We start from the raw sequence: 17,984 nt of genomic DNA, 5'->3' as shown, positions 1-17,984 counted from the left end.
AAGGCCCGGGTCTGGGGTGGAGCAGAGTTGTGTAGCGGCTTCCATCGTTTTCTCCCACCCGTTTGCCCCTGGCAGAAAGTTACCTTGGATAAAGCTCAATGCAAGTGGTATGGAGTGGCTTGCTTCCTTTCTCGGTCCCAAAGTGCCCTCTCAGTCTGGAGGACACTTTACTGGCCCTCCTCCGCTTTCCAACAATATTGAAGAAAATGCCTCACTGCCCCTCCACCCCACCCGCCCAAACTCAGTCTGTCGTGGCTGATTTGTACTCCTATGGTGCTGCCGTTCTTCTGCCACAATGAATTGCACTACTGGACTGTATTATAATTGCTTTTTAATTACCCGATTCTCAAACCAAATTGGAAGCTCTGTGAGAGCCAGAAATGTGCCCATTAGGGCCACACTTGTACCTCCAGCAGCTAATGTAGCAACTACAGTGTTAAATGAAATGGTAACAGCGTGTAATTAAAAAAAAAAATTTCCAGATGCAGAGTGGATTATTCACGCATGCCATTAAATTAGAGACAAAACTGAGTCTTTTCTGAACTGTTAGAAGAAAACAACCTGAAATTTTGGATTGTTCTCTGTACTGCAGATCTGGAAGGAGCATCATGAACTTCCTATCCATCCTGGCTTTCTGCTAAAGAGAAATGTAAAAAGTCGAGAATTCTTCAGGATGCCTTTTCTTTCATATGCTTTTCTATTTCTCTCTTGGCAGCACTAGGTGCGCATGGGCCTGGCAGGACCAGTGGACTGATACCTCCTCTGAACCAGTGTCCTTCATTTGGGGAAAGAGTTTAGCCACGTGGTGTATTGCAGCAGGTAAGCCCTTAAATGATTTCATATGTTTGTAGTTCAAACTGTGATTCCACACATCTCAGCACTCACCCGATGGGACAAGACACAGAAGCCTTTTGGAAAGAACCCCTGTGATTATGTTTCTGTTTCTATTATTTGCAGTGAAACTCTTAGGAATTTAGAATTTCAGCATCCATCCCTAAAATTAAAGTGTGTCCTTTCTCCAGTTTTAGATCTTTCCAGGAAAAAAAAAATACTCCTTAACTACAGTTGATACCTACATTGTAACACATTGTCTAGTTACTGGCAAAGGAGAAAGATCTAAAGAGGCTTCAGTTTTGCCCCTGAAAGTAAAGGAGCAGTACATAATAAGTAACACAGATTTCAGTTTGTAGATTTTTTTTGGCTCCTTCTATCTATGAAGATCATAAAAACACAGAAGTGGTGGAACAGTGATAATACTTCATAGCATTAAGTACATTTCACCTGTCAAATTAGCATTGTGGCTTGATAAGAATAGATGTGAAAGAAAGGAATGTATTTGATGATTAAAATCACATTGTTATTTAGCTTTTCTAGAGCACTTTGGGAATAAGAAGTGTAACCTGGAAGGAAAAAGCACTCAGATTGCTTGGTTTCTTTAACGTGTGTGTGTGTGTGTGTGTGTGTGTGTGTGTGTAGGGGGAGGAGGAGAAGTAGGTAGGATTGAGAGTGTTAACACCCTCACACCCCTCGGTTTCCATTTGTTTTAATAAAGGAGGCAATTTAGTGAATGGACACTAGCAGCTCATGGAAGATAATGTGCTATCAAACTGAAGAATGACTTTGGTTTTTAAAATCAGCTTTGTCAAGCCCATTCAATGGTTTGTCCTTGTCAAATTGTGGTCATCTCCCTTTGTCACCCCAAGAGGCTAAAAATTCTACAATCGCGTGGGGCTGGAGTAGGGGATGACCAAAGGCATGAAGGATCAAGTGACGAACATGTAAGAAGACAACCAGAAAAGCCTAAAGTTTTCATGTTTAAAAGGGTCAAATTAAATGCAAGTTTCCCCATTTGTTCTAGTTTTCCATCTGGGATATAGCACCGATAATGCTCTACTGGCTTCATGCATTATTAACTAATTAATTAGTTCCTACACTGTGAAAATCTTTGAAATTAAACCTGCCCATGTAAAAGAGCTAAATTTGCAGTTTAAAAGGATAAACCTCTCAGAGCCAGTCTTGCATTTGCTTTCATTTTACTATAATTATAACTTTGACATATTTAAATTTGAAGGAGCTTGCACAACAAGTGCTGCTGTGAGAAAGGTAAACGTACACTTTAATATGTCCTATTGGGGGAGATATTTTAAAAATAATATACTTCAAGGTCTGATATTTTAAAGCAGTTCAGGAGGGAAGAATGAAAGTTACAAAGATTACGTTATAGCATTTATATGTAGATACATTTATTATACACATTAAAGAGGCTGGAGAACAAGAGGATACACTTGATTTTGACGAGACTTATAGAGGCAGCTTATAACAGAACAAAGACAAGACACTGTCATGAAGTATACATCTCCCTGATCCTTTACATATGAACCTATACATGTAAACACACACACATAAATACAAGCATATAGCCCAGAAGTCATCTGAAAATCAGACATCAGCGTTCCCTCTTTGGGTCCAGACTTGACCAAAGATGAGGTCCTTTCATCCCTACTACTGTAATTTTAGGATCCTATTACCAAGAATTTAATTATCAAATGTACAGTTATGAGTTGAAAGACAAAGGCAATAAATCCTTGCCTTTAGAGTTATGGGAAATATTTTATTCAGAAAGCCTGTTGTTTATATAAACTATCCTTCCTAATTAACTAAATAACCACAAGCCACATTAACAAAACCACAGCAATGCAGTAAAGAAAATCTGTGTTTCCAAGTGCCCTCAGGGTCATCTTCCAGACTTCTCCAAATCACTATAATTAAGAGGCAATTGACAACTCAACTCCTCATTGGCCATTTTTTGATTTGGAAAACTTATTGAAACAATTAACAGACCTAATATAAGAGGCAAACTTAAAGGAACTATATAAAAGCGACTCTACCAAAACCCTGTTTAAAAAGTTGGCATTTGTGTTATTAAAGTAAGAAAGCTTATATTAAATTTTATAACCCTATGCATTTTTATTGTATAATTAAATATAGCATTTCAAAGGAAATACCCTTTCTTCATCACTCATCGCATGGTGGTCACATTAGCTAAACAGTTCCTTTTGATTTGTCAGCTCTTTATGGTTTATGGTTGAGTACTCTATGGATTGAAATTATTTTTCTTCTCTGTATCTATATTGTTGAATTACAAATTATTATTACATACATAAAATCTATAACATCCAAGCGTTCGTGATTACAGCAGAAGTTTATTGGGTATCAATTATATACCGGGTCTTTGGCTATTTCCCTGGGCTACAATGTCAATAGGGAAAAATCACTGTCCTCAAAGTTGTTAAGGCTTAATTTGAGAGTAAGAGAAAGAAATCTCTGTTTATAATAAAGTGCGGTAAGTACTCTACTGCAGTTTTCTATAAATGGCACTGAGGCCAACTTCTAACTACAAATAGGTGACCATCGAAAGCTTGTACTTAGTTTGGGAAATGAGTAGGTATTATTTAATGAATTAAGGGTGGAGAAGAGAGGACTTCTTCTTTTTTTTTTTTTTTTTATTTTTAAAGGAGATAGAAGCTTATTGAATACACCACAAAGGAGCGTTGGCAGGATGGCAGAGGAGAGGCTGTCAGCCAGAGAGGCCTTTTTTGAGCTTCCAAACAAATAAGTAATGTCAGATAGGAAATTGCCAAATAAAGAATGATATTCTATGTTAAGCAGTGGCATTTCAATATTGTCCTAAAAGCTACAAGGAGTCACTGTAGGATTTTAAAATATCTAACAGTACGGTCAGATCTGAATGTTTAGAAAGTCCTCTGTAGGAGCAGAGTGGGGGATGCATTGCAGTTATGTCCACACAGGAAGTAGAAAGAAAAGCAGTTGGGAAAACTACAAGAATAACCCACCTGACAGGTAATGAGTTTTAAATTTAGGTATTAAAAATGGGGAAGGAAAGAAAAGAGATGTGACAAATCGCAGATAGATAGATATAGATATACACGTTTAAGGCATACATAAATTTTGATTCAGAAATATGAACTTTGAGATATTTGCATAATTTCTGAGAAAAGGCATCTGATTGTCATTTAGTTATATGAGGCTGCACTCAGAGCAAAGGTGTGCAGATATTAAAAGCGTCAGCCGAGAAAGATGATGGATTTCAAGGGAACAGATGCATTTAGTAGGTGACTGACATCTCCTTGCAGGAGACTACTGAAAAGTAGACAGGTGGAAGGTGAAGTCACAAATGCCAATAGAAGAGACCTTTGCATGTAACAGAATTTCTCACAGTGATTAATAAAATCCAAAGAGGCAATTCCATACTTCTTTCCCAAGATATGTTAATCCAGAGTTTTACCTTTTCGACTTTCTGTGATGGCCCCACTGGCAAGAGCAAGCCTGAAAGAAATAGGTATTAAAAACGAGAAAAACCGCTTTGAAAATTCCATAACCTGGCAAAATTATCCCATAAAAATGAGAAGATATCATGGTAAGAAGAACATTCCTAAAATGTCAATCAGTTTATTAGACACCGACATATATATTATGCTAGACTGATTCTGAAAAATATACATACAAATATACATATACATATATATAATATGACACTTAGGCAGACTTGCCTTCCTGTGCAGGTTAATTTATAAAATTTATTTCATTCAGAATTATCTTGACGGTACATACAAAAGTTGTCATTATAATCTCTCCAAAGGAAATGTCACCCTACATTTCGAATGTGTGGCTTCCTTGGTGAAGATTGTGCCCATGACAAGTCTCATATTTGGAGGCCTGAGTCTCAGGTCAGAACTTTCCCCTTCTGGGAGCAAATATTAGGCCCCTGTGAATACAGCATCCAAGGATACTGACTGGCTTATAAAGTGGCAAGTTTTCCTTCCCATCTTCTCCTTCCTTATGCCCCTGAACCACCTGTATATGAAGCTTTTTCCTCCCTGACTTTTAAAGATTTTCCTTCTACTATTTACTACAGACAAACATATGGGTGACCATAATAATTGCAAAACTAGAGAATTTACAAAGGTTCTAAGGACACACATGTTCTTTAAAATGATTATTAATTAAAAAAAAAGACATCCTTAAGACCCCTAATTCTCTGCCATTTGTATGCTACATTTTACACATGAATCTTTTGCATGATTTTCTGCACATACCTATTTTTTTCTCTGGGATCTCGTCACTTTCCTGGAGACGCTGTTGGGGAGGTTTGCCCTGCTCTGGGCACTACAGAGCCGTACCATGGGAGTGGGAGAGAAGACAATCTAAAAGACACCAAGTCTTATAAAAACTCATACTTGACTCTGCCCTGTTTTTTATTGGATGAAAGTGATCTGCTGTCCTTCTAATTTCCTGTTTGTGAATAAGGGAAACCTTCTCTGGTGGAAGGTAACACATAAGAGAGACTTCCCAATTCTCATAAGCCTATCTTTCTCATGAATAAATTAGGGAAAAATAATCGATGGGCTTTAATCCTATATGCAAAGTTGGATTAAGATTTATAAATCAGTCAATGTAATTTGCTGAAAAGGGAGGAAAATCATGTTTATTTCAAAATATGCATAAATATCATTTGAATTTTTTTAAATGTTTGTTTATTTTTGAGAAAGAGAGACAGAATGCAAGTGTGGGAGGGACAGAGAAAGAGGGAGACACAGAATCCAAAGCAGGCTCAAGGCTCTGAGCTGTCAGCACAGAGCCTGACGCGGGGCTTGAACTCATGAACTGTGACATCATGACTTGAGCTGAAGTTGGATGCTTAACCGATTGAGCCATGCAGACACCCCAGAATAAATATCAATTGCTATAGCAACCATTTATAATAAAAACTCACAGTAAACTAGTAATAAAAGGGAAGTTTCTTTACATGATGAGTACTTTTTGCAGACTCTTTTAGCAAACTTCATATTTAATTGTAATGGTGAAAACTTTTATTCTGACATCAATAATGAGGCAAGCACATCCATTATTACTTCTTCTATTTAACACACTGGAAGAGAGTGAAAAAGTCCCAAAAATTTGAAAGGAAAAATAAAGCAGTCATATTTGGTTGACGTTATTGGGAGTGTACAAAATAGGAAAGAAATATTGTTTATCTTTAAATTTTTAAGCAGTAAAAATTTTCCTAAACAGGGCACAAAAAAGCATGAACCATAAAGGGAAAAAGAAAGATGACGTCTAAATTAAAAACTTCTGTTCATCAAAAGACATCATTAAGTGAATGAAAAAGCAAGCAACAGAGTCCGAGGAGATATTTGCAACAAATAAATGTTACAGTTCTCCTATCCAGATTACATAAAAGACTCTAAAATTTTATAGTTAGTCTAAATCAGACCACTCAATAAGAAACAGGCAAGAGAGAGAGAGACACTTAGAGGAAGAAGGGCACTACACATAAGATCCTTCATCAAATTAGTCATCAGGAGAATGTAAATTACAGCCACCATAATTGGATACTAGCACAGCCATCAGAGTGGTTAGAGGTAGAAGAAGAGGGGAGCATAGCTACTGATGCTCTATTTTTGTGTATGGTGTATGTACTAAAGTCTGCTCACATTGTCAGAATATACAGAGTTGCATGGTGATGATTTGTGCACATTTATGTACATGCTATGCATCAACAAACATTTTAGGGAAGAGACAAAACTGAGAAATTAAGGAGAAAGCATCGCTCTAGCTGGAATTTGATTATAGGAAATTCATGCCGATAATAAGGAGGGCTCATGGAATACCAGTCATTCTGCCAAAAGAGGATCTGGGTCTAGGTTACAGGTGGTGAGAGAGGAGCAGAAGCGGGAGCTGCCTGCGGGACATCACAACCAGAAAGATCCACAGAGTACACATGAGGAATGCAGAAACTCAGTCCTGCATGCTGTAGAAGGGATGCTGTGTGGCATAATACATTTCAAGGAGGAAAAATTTGTACAGGGAAGAACAGAGAAAGGATGAGCATTTGGACTTCCTGCTAAAGTTACCATTTCCAATGGATTTTCATTTCCAGAATGTTAGTGCCATGTGTTTATACTTTTCCCATGTTTTGGGGAGAAGGTACAAAAAATAATCAGGCAATGTCAGGAAAGGAATGATATCTGGCTGTGTTTGTGAAGTTTTCTTCAAAAATGATGTGGATCCCTATTGATCTAGTTTTCTGTGGCACGTGCTTCCTCTCATTAGCTGCGAAAATCTGCTTGAATGTTCCCATATAAAACAAATACATAAAATTAGCTAACCAAATGACTGAGGTAGCTATTTTTTACAACTGTTGACAGTTTACTAAAAACATTCTAAGGGTGCCTGGGTGGCTCAGTTGGTTAAGTGTCCGACTTCAGCTCAGGTCATGTGAGTTCGATTGCCTGCATCAGGCTCTGTGGGGACAGCTCGGAGCCTGGAACCTGTTTCAGATTCTGTGTCTCCTTCTCTCTCTCTGCGCCCCCCCCCACTTGTGCTCTGTCTCTCAAAAATAAATAAAGGTAAAAAAAAAAACAAAAAAAATTCTAAATGGAAACCAGTCATGCCTATCCTTCATTAATAAGACGATTTCTCCCAACCACAAGGCAATAATCCGAATCCTCCATTATGCACAAGATACAATTCTTTACAGACTGAAATTTGTGTGTGTCTGCAACATCAGCCCCAAAGACCTCCTGTTTTCAAATCATAGTCAGACTTTAAAAAAAAAAAGGCTTTTTCAAGCTTAGTGATATTTTATATTAACCTCTAAATTTCAACCTGCCTCTTTCGTTGTAAACCCCTTTTACTCATTTTAAAGTATTGGATTTTATCAAACAATCACAATAATCTGATTTAAGAACTCTTACAGGTGTCATTATAGCTGCTTACGGTGCTTAATTTATCCTTAAAGTTGAATTTACATTCCATGACCATTGACAACTGGCAATCTGCATTGAGAGAATTCGTTCATTCACCAAACATTTGTAGATCTGCTGTAGGTAGGTAGGTAGGTAGATAGAAATATTTATTGATCACTTACCATGTGCTAGAGACTGAGGCTACACACAGTCCTCACTCTTGGCACAGTAATGACACAATCATCTGTTGTTTTATTATTATAGCACCCTTAATACCTACCATAGGTCTGGGCCCCAATTAGAAGCTCAATAAATGTTTATATATGTAAAGAATCTAAAGAAGAGAGGGGAAAACTTAACAAATTTTATGAATAAGTTTGCCAAAGGGAAAAAAGACAAAGGAATCAACATTGTGTGATGTTTGCTATAGTGTCAAATAATACTGTTTTAAAAAGAAGTTCTTATTCCCATATATATTCTAGGTATTACCTAAGTTACCTCAGAAGTCACATCATATATCCTTGATATTTGGTTTAGCATAATTAAATTATATTCCTGAGATTTCCACACACATATGGTGGCTAGAATAATTCAATTGCACATGTGGTAAACAAACACCGAGAGGTCCACGAAATGGTACGTTTGGTTTGTTATGACTGGATAACACGACCAAGGCATATGTCAAGAGCTGGGCATTCCTGGGTCACCGTGGCATGGTTCTGCTGGATGATTTGGCCGTAACAAACCCAGCCAACCATAAATTATAATAGACCTGACTGTCTAGGCTTTTGTTCTGCTAAAGCTGGCTCTCGACTGAGTGGTAAACAATTAAATAAATATACCACCTACCAACTTAGCTGTGCAAACTCTTATAATTATACCACTGACCCGAAAGAGGGCAAATCTAAAGACATAATTGCCTTCATGCGATCTGTAGTCTGTCAAGAGAAAGAACACACATGGTCTACAAAAGAAACTAATTTAAACCAAAATGTCATCAGCACTGAGGCCTTATATGTTTTGTGGGTTTTTTTCACTGAAGCAGGAAGAATATTCAGTTTGTAACATATTGGTATGATTATTTTAAACTGAGTTGATCTTTACTAAAGAAACCCTATTATGTCGCTCTTTGTTTGATTGCGAGGATGCCTCTATTCAGATAGGAAAAATCCATTTGAATCCTACTTGTCAAGTTTTAGTATATCCAGGGCAAACTATGCCTATGCAGTTTTGTAAGTTTTACTAATCAAAAAAAGAAACTAGGTTCTAGTATATCATTACAAAAGGAAGAGTCAAAGAAGACATCTGTACAAAAACATTCCATTGTTAAGCATTGCTATTTATATAGTTATATAAATGTAGTTACACAAAATAGGCAAAACTTCTAGTTTTTGTACGGTGTTATTTGAAAAAAAAGTCCAGCTTAAATCCTTATAATTAATTATTTCAAATAAGCAACAGTAGTTGGAACCTTGAAGATTTTTTAAAAAGTAGAACCCATTTGTAGAAATAGAATGCTTGTCTCTGTAATGCATGTTTAGTACAAAATTTAATGTCATCACATCAGCATTTGGAGAAAAATAATTTGGTTAACTGCAGTTAAGATGTTCTGACAATCTCTGCCCATCTGTGAGTCTCACTTAAAATAGTCAACTTTTATACTTTATGTAATGGGCATAATTTAAGGAGTTAACAATCAGTTTTGATGAGTGTCATGAAAACTGTGATGTAGCAAAGGACAGACTACAATCATGTTTCAGAAAAAAAGAAAAGCAGTAAGGTTGCCTCAGTAATTTGGTTGCTCCACGATATAAAAAGTGGAGTTTCAGTTAATGAACCTTTAATCCAGATCTGAGTAATGCTGACCATTTTTAGATAGGATCTTTCCAGTAGGTTGATCATGGACCTATTAGAGCTGGAGATACTCTGAGAGATCATGTGGATACATCCCTTGATTTCACAGGTAAAATCAGACTTAGGGCACTTGTCACTGACTTTGAAGCATAGAGACCAGTTAGCCGGAGTTCTGAGAACCCTGGTCCCCTGTCTCCAGGGCGCTGTCTCCTATTGTCTGTGATAATACTTTGCCTTCCTAATTATCAATATGTACAACAGCTTTTTGAGATTTTATGATATTTCTCATCTAAAATGTGGAAAAAATGTAAAAATGGAAAGCGAAGAAATAAGCCCCAACTCTTGCATAGGTTTGCTATTTCAAACCAAGCAAACGTTCTTTTCAAATTAACAATTATTCTACTTATTTGATTCCTTTGTTGCTTTGTTGGTATGTCTCCAGGTCCCTGCGTCTCCTTGATGGCAGGTACAGCACAAGAAAAGCCTTGTATTTAACTACCTCTTCTCTACAGAAAAAATTGTGAATTGAAACCCTGTTTGTGGGGAGAGGTGGTTTGCCTTTTCTAAGAATGTTGGACTTCCAGGGGAGAATGAGCTGGAGTGAAAACCAGGGGAAAATCTCCCCAGGCAGAAGTGGATTCAGTAATTACAGATTCTTTTTAAAGATACATTTCAAAGATAATCGTAAGATTTGCTTTTTGCCGTTAGCCACCTTGTGCCTTCTCATATTGGTATAAAGAATCGAGAATAGATTTTGATTTTTACATGTGTACTAGAATTCTAGGTCTTTAAGCCACTATAATTTAAATGGTAATGGTATAAAAAAATGTGATGTGGTATTTGTTTTTAATAGTCTCATTCAGCACTACAACCCAATAAAAAGAGAAGGAGAATTATAATTAATTCACCAAATAGAAAAGAAATGATATCTTTATTGTGTATAATTTTCCTATTAAGAAAGTGAACCTATGTAAGAAGAGATACTCTGGGAGAGCAAAAATGAATTTTTGAAATTGAGGCAAAGATTAGCCAAAATTTTTAATCCTATAGATCATTGGAGATAATTTCTGCTTTTTTTTTTTCAGGCTTAGGAATGTGTCATCACCTGTGCACCATTTCCTAGACAATAGTTTGTATCATGTATTAGGACAACTCTGAGTCCAGTGAAATCAGGACACTTCTCTGCAATCCTTCCCATAGGACATTAGACCCTAATGACTCCCTGCTGAGACAAAAAAACATTTTAGTGTTATCTATACCCATAAATCAAAAGTTCTGTCTTAGGACACCTGGGTGGCTCAGTTGGTTGAGCGTCCGACTTTGGCTCAGGTCATGATCTCGCTGTCAGTGAGTTTGAGCCCTGCATCAGGCTCTGTGCTGACAGCTCAGAGCCTGGAGCCTGCTTCGGATTCTGTGTCTCCCTCTCTCTCTGCCCCTCCTCTGCTCATGTTCTGTCTCTCTCTCACTGTCAGAAATAAATAAACACTAAAAAAAAAAATTGCTCTCCTAAAATCTTAAAAATGTAGAAATGGTTTTAAAAATCATCCTAGAAGATAAACCAGGGCAGGATAATTAACATTGTTTATTTATTTAAAATTTTTTTTTTAATTTTTTTTTTTTTTTTTTGAGATGCAGAGACAGAACATGAGCTGGGAGGGGACAGAGAGAGGGGGAGTCACAGATTCTGAAGCAGGCTCCAGGCTCTGAGCTGTCAGCACAGAGCCTGATGTGGGGCTCGAACTCATGAACCATGAGATCATGACCTGAGCCCAAGTCGGCTGCCTAACCGACTGAGCCACCCAGGCACCCTGATGATTAACATTGTTTAAACATGATTGCTGAAATACTACTAGAGAAGTTACTTCCCAATAAATTTCTTACAGAATTAGGACTTTGTTTCCCCCCACCCCCACTGATGCAAGATTTTGCATTTGTTTCCGCCCCCCCCCCCCCCACTGATCTTGATTTTCAAGATTGTGTTTGCAGTGATGTAGAATATCTCCCTCTCTCCTACTCCCAGATTTAACCGTCTTATGTTGTCTCTTTCCCTTCACATTTTTGCACACTGGTTGCATTTTGAACTGTTCAGATTAAAAACACACCTTAATCACATTTGCTCAATATCAGACAATTTATTTCGTTACATATTTAGTTCTGCTTATCTTGCATGGTAATTAAAACATTGACAGGAATCATGTTATATATATATTATAATTCTATAAATTACAATTTTTTAAAAAATTTTAATGTTTATTTATTTTTGAGAGATGGACAGAGTGTGAGTGGGAGAGGGGCAGAGAGAGACAGGGAGACACAGAATCCAAAGTAGGCTCCAGGCTCTGAGCTGTCAGCACAGAGCCCAACACGGGGCTTGAACTCACTAACCGTGAGATCATGACCTGAGCCAAAGTCAGATGCTTAACCGACTGAGCCACCCAGGTGCCCCTGTAAATTGTAATTATATATCATATATTATACACTTGTATATATCCATCCATGTAATATATATTACATATTATATCTAGTACATATATTTGAATCAAATTACCTGTCATTCAAACATAAACCTATGTGTAAGTCGCATACATTAGTATATATGTAATGTCATGTTTTTAAATATATACATAAAACATAATTCATATATAGATATATTACTATGAAAATAATACTATTTTTTCTTCAAATATTTAGTTATTTAGGCAAAAATTTACCTTTGAGGTTCTATTTTATAATTATGCTTTGGTCAGCATTTGATTTAAAAAGTTAACCTAACACAGACTCAACAGAGATATGAAAATGATTTGGAAAAATGTCAACTAAATTTAGGCTGTGATTTTTATCTATGTTAATTATAACTTTGATGCTAATTGAGACTTATTTTTGTTGTTAGTGAATGATAAAGGAAATAATTTGGTGGTTCCATGAGTCAAAATACCCTATTTATCAAAATTTCTAAATCTAAACTAAAATCAGTTTTGCATGTAAGTTACACTAGTTGCATTTTTTTAAATGTAGAAAACTCAACATGTTTTCGTCTTCTCATGACATTAACATTATATCACCCCCTAGATAAATAATAATGGTGTATGGGTAGGAAAAAACCTTCTTCCCTCTACCCTCTTAAGTTTCTTTTTGGGGGCCTGCAAATTAAACTGGAAAAAGGCAGATTAACTGAAGAAAAGGTAGACACATTTTGAAAGTATTTTTACTTTCACAGGGGCTTCAAAGCAAACAAGTGACAACCCAAAGGAGCAGTCAGGTTTGGGAGCTTTTATACCACTTTAACAAAAGGCAGTCATTGTGACTAGACAAAGGAAAAGGGAGTTGGGGCTCCTTGCAGTAATAAATTGGGGGAAGGTTAATAGCTAATGTATGGTAGGTAGGGTTGCTTATTAAGGTCTGTCAAGCTGGAAGTGAAGTTATCATGTTCTTCCTGGTACTGAGAAGGGGGAAACTTTACAAATGGAAATTTACATCACCTTTGCAAAGGGAATGTATGCCCTGCTTTTAGTCAGAAAGGGGAAGGACTGGGAGGTTCCTCCTATGTCTATTGTTTCTCAGTTTGCTTTCTGCTCAGAATAATCTTATGTCACAGTGGCATATGTTGGGCTGGCATATTCTGATTCCCCTCCAAGGTGAACAGTCGGTCTTCTGCCCCAGTTGTGTATGTGAACAGGCAGAACAAAGAGGGATAGAGGGAAAAAGAAAGGAATCCACAAAATAAACTATTGGTTACTTTAATACAATTGCTAAAAGAAAAATATCTCCTGTATTTGAGATTTACTATTTACGGACAATTTTATTGAGCCATTCGTTTATTTATGAGGATAGCCTGCTTGAATTCTGTTTTCTTTCCCTTCCAGCTGGAGATTTATTGTCACACATAAACGCGTGTGCTGAACCATCTCCATTCACTCAATTTACGGAAGTAGGTATGATTATCTTTCTTGATTAATGAATAGAAATAAAAAGTGCGTAAGCAATCTCGGTACCTAGCCTAATCAAAGTTATCTTTGAATTGATCGCATATCAGTGAACTGATACATGACTCTGTGAAACTTCATTTACTGACATACGTTTAAAGCTAAAATTAGTCTGGGTAGATTTCTTTAAAAGAGAGTCATACTAATTACTTTTCATCCGTAAATGTTTGCCTGTCTTTATCTTGTGTCTGTATTGAGTGCGTTAAATCAGTTTGCAAATGTTATGTATAAAATATTGATTCTGTATATTAAAATTATTTAATAGTTAAAAGTACCATTTTTGGAACTTGGAAAAATTCACATCTTTCTCTCTTTTTTTCAATAAAAGAGGAAGAAAATGAGTGCCCTTAGAGAGAGCTGCTGTCAGTGCTGGTTTTTGGAAAGTTCATGTCACACAGTATGACTTTCCTAATAGCTGCTTTCAAGAGTTATGATTGATTAGGGCTTACTAAAAATTCCAGTGTCAGTTGCAGCCTTAAAGGCAACAATTCACCTGTATTTGTAAAAAAAAAAAAAAAAAAAAAACCTAACTCTTTAGATCTTGATTTTTTTCTCTCCTCTGGAGGAAAGAGGTAATACTGTCTCCAGCAAAAGCATTGCATGAACAGGATATAATTTTTAACCTTAAATTTATTCATATTTTTTCCACAAACACATAACTGTATTTTATCTTTTTTTATTAAAAACAGAAGAAATTGATTAGAATTTAAAGTATCACTAAACTTAGGTTCAAGGTTTTTTTTATTTTAATATGTGAAGGTTTTTTTTTGGTGGGAGAAGGTGGGGGGTTTTTTGCTTTATTTTGTTTGTTTTGTTTTGGTCAGCCTTTGTAGGTCTAATTATTTTTTTTAAGTTTTACTTCATTTTCCTGAAGATAAATGTGATGAGTCAAAATAGATTTTTCTTATGTAAGATAACATTTACTAATAGCATAACAAGTTATTTAGCAAAGTGCTATAGACTGGCAAATTAATGACTGTCATGGTATATTAATGAATTTGATCATTAATGACATAAAAAATAAAAAGTGAAGACAAAAGTTGTTTCTATGATTAAGCAGAAAATTGCCAATGTAAATCTGTCAAATTTAATTATTGAGTTTCAATTTCTTTCCAATTTGAAAAAAAAGTGGCAAAACAAGAAAGTTTTGGGGTCAAACATTCAATATAGCCATTTCAATGGGACAAAGACAGCCGAGAATAATCAAGCAAACAACACCATAAAACAAGAACAATGCCCTGCCACTGAAAAACTTCCTGCATCTGTATTTACACAGTGAACAGCAGTGAACCTACCGAAAGCTTTAACTTTTCAGTGATGTCATAATAGTTGATTCTAATGATGGTATCTTAAGGGGTTAGGCCACATTCCTATATTTAGCAGAAAATAGAATTTACTGGAAGGCACTGAACTATATATACACTTAATAAATTATGTTTTAAAAGTCATTTTGTGAGTTGAGAAAAGCAGATTCTGAAGAATTTGGCTGAGGTAGAGTCTTCTTCAGATTACTCGGGGATTAACTCTTAGAAGGAAAAAAGTTTGATTTAAACCAAATTGTTAAGTCTCTACTTCAACAATTATAAATTTAGTGTACACTTTGTAAATTTTCACTGAATAGAAACTTTCTACATAGCAGTGTGGTCTTTTCAGTATTCGGGATATCTCTTTTAATGGGGGGTTGTTTTCTGAATACTGGTAAAACTTTAATCTATCATGGCATCCAATGGTTTGATATGGAGTTCTTACTTAATTTTCATATAGCAGAACTCAAAGCCCATTAGACTTTTTTGTTAAATCTTGTTTATGCTGATAATGTAGATTGATTCTACACGTGAATAGAACCATAAGTGCGTCCCTATTTTGAGACAGATCTCATATGTTCTTTGTAATCAGCAAATATTTGCTAATATTCTATTATTTAACCCCTGTGTGGAACTTATTAATGGTCAAAGTTCTGCCTTGATAAGACATTATGTGTATTATGAAAGAATTAGAGGAGATAAAACAATCTATCTAAAATATCTATTCAATAAAACATACATTTTCTTTAAAAATTCCTTGTGCATTTCTAAGAGTATAGTTATATAACTTTGGACTATATATTATACAATAGTATTTTAATAAGTTGTCAAGAGTAGGGATGTTTTTAATGAAATTTATTGTTTTTTTTTTCCATGTTACATAGAGATAGTGAGATAGACACACAATCACATAAAAATCTTAATTTTGGTTCTAGCTGTCCTTTTAGATCAAGAGTAAGTTACTTCTGACTCTTTTTGCTAACGCTTATTTAATACCAAACAATAAACTCTGGATGAATATTTAATTTTTCACATGATTTTACTCAGGTTTATATCACTTGAACACAAAACACCACCACCCACCCCCACCCCCACAAATGAAAACTGATACAATAGATTCATGTGGGTTTTTTCAGTTGAAGGGAGAAGGTAGTATTTGAACCAGCAAAATAAAAATTTTGTTTTAAATTTTTACGTGGTACTAAATAAAAGATTTAATCAATGCATATGGTAATATAACTTCAGAATTCTTTTTTTGTGTATCTTTTAAACATATAACAAGTTGTCCGGAAGATGGCGGCGTAGGAGGACGCGGGGCTCACAGCGCGTCCTGCCGATCACTTAGATTCCACCTACACCTGCCTAAAGAACCCAGAAAACCGCCAGAGGATTAGCAGAAGGGAGTCTCCGGAGTCAAGCGCAGACCAGAGGCCCACGGAAGAGGGTAGGAAGGGCGGCGAGGCGGTGCGCGCTCCACGGACTGGCGGGAGGGAGCCGGGGCGGAGGGGCGGCTCGCCGGCCAAGCAGAGCCCCCGAGTGGGGCTGGCAAAAGCGGAGGGGCCGGACAGACTGTGTTCCGACAGCAAGCGCGACTTAGCGTCTGGGAGGTCATAAGTTAACAGCTCTGCGCGGAAAGCGGGAAGGCTGGAGGACAAAGGGAGGGAGAGCTGCTGAGCCCCCGGACGGCAGAGCTCAGCTTGGCGGGGAACAAAGGCACCAGCGCCATCTCCCCCGCCCATCCCCCAGCCAAAATCCCAAAGGGAACCAGTTCCTGCCAGGGAACTTGCTCGCTCCGCGCAAACACCCAACTCTGTGCTTCTGCGGAGCCAAACCTCCGGCAGCGGATCTGACTCCCTCCCGCTGCCACAGGGCCCCTCCTGAAGTCGATCACCTAAGGAGAAGCGAGCTAAGCCTGCCCCTCCACCCCCCGTGCACCTTGCCTACCCACCCCAGCTAATACGCCAGATCCCCAGCAACACAAGCCTGGCAGTGTGCAAGTAGCCCAGACGGGACACGCCACCCCACAGTGAATCCCGCCCCTAGGAGAGGGGAAGAGAAGGCACACACCAGTCTGACTGTGGCCCCGGCAGTGGGCTGGGGGCAGACATCGGGTCGGACTGCGGCCCCACCCACTAACTCCAGTTATACACCACAGCACAGGGGAAGTGCACTGCAGGTCCTCACCACGCAAGGGACTCTCCAAAATGACCAAACGGAAGAATTCCCCTCAGAAGAATCTCCAGGAAATAACAACAGCTAATGAACTGATCAAAAAGGATTTAAATAATATAACAGAAAGTGAATTTAGAATAATAGTCATAAAATTAATCGCTGGGCTTGAAAACAGTATACAGGACAGCAGAGAATCTCTTGCCACAAAGATCGAGGGACTAAGGAACAGTCACGAGGAGTTGAAAAACGCTTTAAACGAAATGCAAAACAAAATGGAAACCACGATGGCTCGGCTTGAAGAGGCAGAGGAGAGAATAGGTGAACTAGAAGATAAAGTTATGGAGAAAGAGGAAGCTGAAAGAAAGAGAGATAAAAAAATCCAGGAGTATGAGGGGAAAATTAGAGAACTAAGTGATACACTAAAAAAAAATAATATACGCATAATTGGTATCCCAGAGGAGGAAGAGAGAGGGAAAGGTGCTGAAGGGGTACTTGAACAAATTATAGCTGAGAACTTCCCTGAACTGGGGAAGGAAAAAGGCATTGAAATCCAAGAGGCACAGAGAACTCTCTTCAGACGTAACTTGAATCGATCTTCTGCACGACATATCATAGTGAAACTGGCAAAATACAAGGATAAAGAGAGAATTCTGAAAGCAGCAAGGGATAAACGTGCCCTCACATATAAAGGGAGACCTATAAGACTCGTGACTGATCTCTCCTTTGAAACTTGGCAGGCCAGAAAGGCTTGGCACGATATCTACAGTGTGCTAAACAGAAAAAATATGCAGCCGAGAATCCTTTATCCAGCAAGTCTGTCATTTAGAATAGAAGGAGAGATAAAGGTCTTCCCAAACAAACAAAAACTGAAGGAATTTGTCACCACGAAACCAGCCCTACAA

At 37.4% G+C, this 17,984-nt stretch overlaps 1 long non-coding RNA gene across 1 annotated transcript; it reads left to right on the top strand.

Moving 5' to 3' along the window:
* Positions 1 to 787: 787 nt before the first annotated feature.
* On the top strand, positions 788 to 16,226 carry LOC107179908. Its single transcript, XR_001510636.1, has 3 exons — positions 788 to 819; positions 13,487 to 13,555; positions 16,193 to 16,226. It is a non-coding gene; the product is annotated as an uncharacterized LOC107179908 (long non-coding RNA).
* The last annotated feature ends 1,758 nt before the right edge of the window (positions 16,227 to 17,984 follow it).

The sequence above is a fragment of the Panthera tigris genome, chromosome B2 (genome assembly GCF_018350195.1).
Source record: "Panthera tigris isolate Pti1 chromosome B2, P.tigris_Pti1_mat1.1, whole genome shotgun sequence".
Lineage (NCBI taxonomy): Eukaryota > Metazoa > Chordata > Mammalia > Carnivora > Felidae > Panthera > Panthera tigris.
This window is presented reverse-complemented; position numbering and strand designations above follow the sequence as displayed.